The sequence below is a fragment of the Littorina saxatilis genome, linkage group LG1 (assembly GCF_037325665.1).
Source record: "Littorina saxatilis isolate snail1 linkage group LG1, US_GU_Lsax_2.0, whole genome shotgun sequence".
NCBI classification, from domain to species: Eukaryota; Metazoa; Mollusca; class Gastropoda; order Littorinimorpha; family Littorinidae; genus Littorina; species Littorina saxatilis.
Genome location: NC_090245.1, coordinates 14,554,827 through 14,559,498, shown reverse-complemented (window position 1 = coordinate 14,559,498; position 4,672 = coordinate 14,554,827). Strand labels below are relative to the sequence as shown.

The 4,672-nt window shown below is 43.0% G+C and overlaps 1 protein-coding gene across 1 annotated transcript in view; it reads right to left on the bottom strand.

Annotated features, from left to right (window-relative positions):
* Positions 1-4,395, bottom strand: part of LOC138962540 (plasminogen-like) — a 10,561-nt gene extending 6,166 nt beyond the window's left edge. Inside the window, exons 1-2 of the mRNA XM_070334385.1 lie at positions 4,245-4,395; positions 2,012-2,220 (exon numbers count right to left, since the gene is read on the bottom strand). The gene's annotated coding sequence lies outside the window, so the exon portion shown is untranslated. The remainder of the gene's footprint in view (positions 1-2,011; positions 2,221-4,244) is intronic.
* Between the last annotated feature and the right edge of the window lie 277 nt (positions 4,396-4,672).

The following is a 4,672-nucleotide window of genomic DNA, read 5'->3' as shown; positions in this document are numbered from 1 at the left end:
TTCGAGCAATCGTTTGGTCTGTACATTTTATCAAAGTGTGTACGTATCGAAATTTAATTTCACAAAGTCGTTGAAATCACAAGACATGGCATTCAGATGCTCCCAAAAGTTCAGTAATGCGTGTAACCGCCCTGGCTGTTCTGGCACTCGACGCAGCGAGTCCTCATAGAGTTGACCAAGGTGGTGAAGATCCTCTGTGGAAGCGCCTTCCACTCAGCCTGCAGCATCTGGTAGAGGTGCTGGACATCCCTGGGAGGGGGGTGGTTGCTCCTCACTTTGCGATCCAACTCATCCCAGAGGTTCTCAATCGGGTTGAGATCGGGACTGCATGCTGGCCACTCCATTCTGTTGACTCCAGACTGCTGCTGGAAGTCATTGACCACCCTTGCCCTGTGGGGGCGAGCGTTGTCATCCTGGTAGACAGCCTGCGGTCCCATCTGCTGCAGTGTAGGCACAGCCAGCTGTCGAAGGATCTCATCCTGGTATCGGAGGCCAGTCATGTTACCCTGTACATGAAACAAGGGTGTTCTGTGGTGAAGGCTGAAGGCCCCCCAGACCATTACAGAACCTCCACCAAAGGCCACCTTTTCTTGGACAGTGGCGTCAATGTAGCGTTCCCCTTGGCGCCTCCAGACCCTCAGTCGGTCGTTGTTGTGGTTCAGGGTGAAGCGTGATTCATCACTGAACAGCACCTGGGACCATTGCTGGCGTGTCCACCTCACGTGACGTCTGCAGAAAGCGCGGTGTGCTGCCCTATGGGCTGGAGTTAAGCGTGGCCGTACAGCTGGGCAACGAGAACGGAGGTTAAACCCATGAAGGCGATTCCGTATGGTCTGCTGGCTGATGTTGGTGTTAGTTGCCACCCTCAGCTGCCTTCGAATAATGCTGGAAGAGGCTGTTCTTGTTTGCAAGGCTAGTCGTTCAATGAGACGATCTTCACGTGGAGTTGTCTTCTTTGGTCGCCCAGGTCTGCGTCTTTCCTGGACCCTCCCAGTGGCTGTGAAACGTTGAATCAGTCTGACAATGACCGAGATGGACACGTGAAGTCGCCTGGCCACTTCTCGCTTGGGGACACCATCTTGGAACCATGCAACAGCTCGTCCCTTCTCAAACTCGTTCAATTTTCGTCATGGAGGCATTGTCAGATAGTGCCTAATACTGGTGGTATGTCTTCTCAAAAAGCCAAGCAAGTGACAGCATCTCACACATAGACAGCAGTGCTTGCATGTGCATAATGGTTTTTCCATGTGGCTTGTGCAATGTGTTCAGGCTGAACAGTCCAAAACAAGGTCCTTTTTCGCAAGTTTCCGCTTTTTCTTTTGCTACCAAGCTCAGTAGTAGAGAATCCCGTGCAATGTTTCCACTAACACAACATCGCCCACTTACAGCTGAACAAGAATTCATAACAATTTGGTTCGACTGAGAAATAAATAACAGTAGCGAACTGATTTTATTGAGCACCTGTTTTCTCATAGTGATCCTTAACTTTTTGTGAGTAGTGTAGTTAGTTTTCCTAACAGTCTCTAGCCGGTCGACCGTTTAAACACATACAGGAGTTGTGACAAAACAATGGGGGTTTTTAACCAGCAAATTTGTACCTGTACAGACTTTAAGCCCATTTCCAACTGATCTATTGTCCTCCTAGCTTTAGAACAACACTGGATATACATGCACTGGATGTGTGTGGGTGTGTGTGTGTGTGTGTGTGTGTGTGTGTGTGTGTGTGTGTGTGTGCGTACGTGCGTGTGTGTGGGCGTGCGGGTGAGCGTGCGTGCTTGCGTGCGTGTGTGTGTGAGTCTGTATGTGTGTGAGTCTGTTTCTGGGGTGATTGCTTAGAAAGTCTTGGATCTTTTTAGTGCAATTTTGAACTGTAAGTAAATGAGATGTATTTTGTGTTTTAAACCTGACACTACGAGGCAATTTTACTTGGGTTTTTTAAGGCCAATAACATCTTTGAGTCTTGAGTTTTGAGTTGAGCCCCTTTCGGGATGCCGCAAGCCAAAAGCCTTACCATTGGCCAAGTTGTTGTCAGAGAGATCCAGGTTGGCAATGGTTTCGATTTGGCCATAACCCGGGTTGACGAAGCATTTAGACACTGGTACAAACTGCTCCAGTGGCTGAATTCCTGGGTAGCGAGGATCGTCGTCCACTGCCCCCGAATCGTACTCTCCAGCCACCACCACAAAATTGGTGCTGACGTCATCCACTCGGCCATTTCCGCTAAAAAAAATTGAAATAAATGAGGTAGGTGTTTGATGTTGTGTTTATTTTTCATTGGTCGGTTTAAGCCCGTCCTTAATTGAGCCCGAAGTCGACTTTGCGAATTATTTTTACCGAAAACTCAGTGCGAAAGCTTCGTGTGGCCAGCTTTGCGAAGTAAACTTCGCGTAGTCGACTTCGTCCAGTTAAAGGCATATGTACGCGCTCCCGTGTTTACAAAGTGTAGTTTGCCCATAATCGATGTCAAACGCACCATAAGACCATATAATGACGATATGTCACCATGCGCGGACCATAATACATGCATTACAGCTTGTTCTAGCCTCTGAAAAAGTGAGGATGTCAACAAAGCCGCGGTGTTAGCTCCCTTGCATCAACGTTACATGTGTTGCCAAATCTATAAATAGGACGATCCAGATCAAAATGAAAATTAACATATCTCAACATTGAAGGGGTCCTAGACCACAATATTTTGCAGGGAACTTAATTTAGCATGTCTCCAGCTGTTGGTAAAGCAATTAGCGTGTATAGTCATCGAGTACATATGCCTTTAAGAACAGGCTTCACGTTTAAGTAAAAGGCATTATCTATTACACCACTTGGTAAGGGCAAGTTACAACCAAAGTAAATCATCTAGGCCTGCTTATATATATAGTTTTTAAGCCATTCTTATTACATTTAGTCAAGTTTTGACAAAATGTTTTAACATAGAGGGGGAATCGAGACGAGGGTCGTGGTGTATGTGTGTGTGTGTGTGTGTGTGTCTGTCTGTCTGTCTCTGTGTGTGTGTGTGTGTGTGTGTGTGTGTGTGTGTGTGTGTGTGTGTGTGTGTGTGTGCGTTCCTGGGAATGATATTCCCAGACTTTTTTTTCTGGATACATGTCTTTGATGACGTCATATTCGTTTTTTTGTAAAAGTTGAAGCGGCACTGTCACACCCTCATTTTTCAATCAAATTGATTGAAATTTTGGCCAAGCAATCTTTCACAATGGTCGGACTTTGGTATTGCATTTCAGCTTGGAAGCTTACAAAGTAATTAATGAATTTGGTCATTAAAAATCGGAAAATTGAAATTAAAATAGTTTTGTTTATAAAACGATCAAAAAACAATTTTATCTTATTTTTCACCATTTTCTGATTTCCAAAAACATATAAATATGTCCTATTCGGATTAAAAACAAGCTCTAAATATTAAAAATATAAAAATTATGAATAAAATAAAATTTCCGAAATCGATTTAAAAACAATGTCGTCTTATTCCTTGTCGGTTCCTGATTCCAAAAACATATAGATTTGGATAAAAAAAATTAAAAAAACAAGCTCAGAAAGTTAAAAAGAATAGAGATACAGAAAAGCGTGCTATCCCGCTCAGCGCAACCACTACCGCGCTGTTCTGGTTTGTCAATTTTACTGCCTTTCCCCGAGCGGTGGACTGATGAGTATACAGGCTTGGTAAAACAAATGCAGTGCGTTCAGTTTCGTTCCGTGAGTTCAACAACTTGACTAAATGTTGTATTTTCGCCTTACGCGACTTGTTTAAATTATCAGATAGTTTATGTAAAATGTATATGGCCGGTTTTCAACAGAGATGTTTTGACGATCCAAGCTTGCTTTCAGCAACACACAAGAAAGTGAACTTTGACGAAAATGAACTCTTTTCACACATACTAATCACCGCAAACATTCGTGCAGATCAAAACCATTTAATTTATAACACCTGCTGAGTGATTCAAAACACGTGTATCCCACCGACGTTTCTTTGTTTATTTGTTGTTTTTGTTGTTGCTTTTCCTTTTCTTTTTTTAATCAAATTTCCAATGCTTCAGTTAAGGTCCGGTTCAATATGAAGATGCCAGATCGGTAAAAGAGAGTTGCAGAAAACCATTCGAGATAATTATACACTTTAATCTAAAAAAAAATTAAAAATTAAAATTTAAAATAAAAATGAATAAACAAATACATAAATAAATAAATAAATAAGTAAATATATACAAATATTTTTAAAAAAAGAGGCAAAGACTCACAAATAACAACAGAGGGCGTGTGTGAGGACCCAGTACTTGTCAATGATGACCGCGGCACAGGCGTGTTGAGTGTTGGTTTGTGTCAGAGGCGGGTTTGAAGGGTCGGCTCTGGGTAAAAACACACACAGATAAGTAGCGTTGAAGCACGCAGACCAAGTAGTTTAGTGGCTAGAAGCGCTGACCAACAAGTGTTCAGATATTTTTCTAATTGTCGTTTCTAGATAGTAAAATATGTGCTGAAAACGGTCAGCTATCGCACCATCAAGAAATCGGTTCCCTAGTACCCCTTTAAGGCTCTGGAACCACCCCGGGTGGCAATATCGGGTCGCAACAAAGAGTGTTCCCCATAGCCGGAAAGAGCCTCAACCGTGAAAGATAGAAAGAAAGGTATTGAACAAAAAAGACGCACAACACCAATGTGAACCATT